Source organism: Pseudophryne corroboree, chromosome 9 (genome assembly GCF_028390025.1).
Source record: "Pseudophryne corroboree isolate aPseCor3 chromosome 9, aPseCor3.hap2, whole genome shotgun sequence".
Lineage (NCBI taxonomy): Eukaryota > Metazoa > Chordata > Amphibia > Anura > Myobatrachidae > Pseudophryne > Pseudophryne corroboree.
The window spans coordinates 435967924-435970146 of record NC_086452.1 but is presented as its reverse complement, the minus strand read 5'-3'; positions in this window follow the sequence as shown (position 1 = coordinate 435970146).

The following is a 2223-nucleotide window of genomic DNA, read 5'->3' as shown; positions in this document are numbered from 1 at the left end:
GCCCATAGACAACTAATAAGCTTCTAGTCAGTATTTATCAAGTGCATTCTATAAAGTGATAGGTACAGTAGATGTTGATTGGTTACCATGGCAACTTCTCCACTCTTTGTTTAAATGATAAGGTTCGATACACAGTATTTCCCCAATGTTACTATCTCAGTACTGTGGTTTCCTGCTCCACACTTACCAACATGGGGGGTCATTCCGAGTTGATCGCTAGCTGCATTTGTTCGCAGCGCAGCGATCAGGTTAAAAAACGGCAGTTCTGCGCATGCGTGTGTGGCGCAATGAGCACGCGCGACATATGGACACAACGACTGATGTCGTTTTGCACAGGGTCTAGCGATGCATTTCAGTCGCACTGGTTGCCGCAGAGTGATTGACATGAAGTGGGCGTTTCTGGGTGGCAACTGACCGTTTTAAGGGAGTGTTTGGGAAAACGCAGGCGTGCCAGAAAAAATGCAGGCGTGGCTGGGCGAACGCTGGCCGGGTGTGTAACGTCAAATCCGGAACTGAATAGGCTTAAGTGATCGCAAGCGCTGAGTAGGTTTTGAGCTACTCTAAAACTACACAACATTTTTTTTGCATGCGCTCTGCGATCCTTTCGTTCACACTTCTGCTAAGCTAAAATACGCTCCCAGTGGGAGGCGGCATAGCGTTTGCGCGGCTGCTAAAAACTGCTAGAGAGCGATCAACTCGGAATGACCCCCATTACCTGCAATCACAGGAAGACACCAGCCCTGCAGTCCAGTTACTGTACCAAGCTTATGTAATTACTAAGTGGTCTATTTACTAAACTTTGGATGTAGATAAATTCAGCGAAGATAAAGTACCAACCAATCCGCTCCTTACTGACATTTCACAGGTTGGGTTTGAAAAATGACAGTTAGGAGCTGTTTGGCTGCTACTTTATCTCCGTCGACTTTACTGTATCTCCAACCAAGGCTTAGTAAATAGATCCCTAACTTCCTTAAATCCCTGTGTGATCAATGCCATACATAGCCTCTGCAACCAGGGATGTCTCTATTATGGGGGGTACCTGTGACTTTTTCTTTTTTACGTCACCCCTGTTCTCTGTGCTTAATTGCAGAGCGTGGGATGTTTACTTTTCAAATGCTATATTGTATAATTTTTTACATGGTTATAGAAGTATTTTTATTTTAAAATGTTACTTGAGTATATATGTTTTTTTTATGTTAAAGGTTTCCATATTGGCCGGTGAGGTTCAGGAGTCCGCGTGGAGTCAAGAGCATACAGAGTTCCAGAGCGCAATTATTTTGAAGACAGGAGGACTTTGGAGCCAGTACCATGTTTCCAAATCGGAAACCCTCCCGGATTTGCAGAGTTGGCAGATTCCCTTGAACCATAAGAACAACTTTTTTTTTGACAAGCAAGGTAGGGATCTGTTCACCATGGGTAAGGAGAGCTATACCTTTTTCTCTAAACATTCCATGGGTATTTCTGATTACGCTGAGCTCATTATGAAAGTTCTTGTCATAAATATAGTCCAGCATACTGTATCTGAAGGTACAGTACATTATTGTTTGAATTAACTTGAAATCATACAAGAAAGAATGAGAGTCGTTTTGACATTCTCAGGCTGGAGAAATATGTTAGGATTAAGCACTGGTGCCAGGGTGCCAGGAAGTCAGGATTGCACACTGATGCCAGAGCATAAAGAACTCAGGATTGCACACTGGTGGCAGAAGCAAGGTACTTAGAAATGCAAACTGGTGGCAGAGACATTGAAACTCAGGATTGCACACTGGTGGCAGAAGCAAGGTACTTAGAAATGCAAACTGTTAGCAGTGACATTGAAACTCAGGATTCCACACTTGTGGCATAGGCAAAGGATATTAGGATTGCACACTGGTAACAGGAATCATCAAAACTACAATCAAGTAACTTAATAAGCCCAAAAATGATCTGTCCCTAATGCATGGAAATTCAGAATTTTAGATGCAAAGTAAATGGTGCAACCTGTTAATTACTGGGGGAAGAGACAGGAATGATGAACTTTTATATTAGCGGAAGTCCAGGAAAAGCGGCACCTGTGGCCGGAATAAGTCACGACAGCAGTCCACAGTCTGCAGAGACCATAATTTCAAGTCCTGACAATTCTCAAATACGGTAATGTCTAATCAATTTTATGTTTTAGATTTATATATTTGTTCAAAATGATACTTTAATACAATGGTTATTTTTTGTATTAAAAAAAGAATC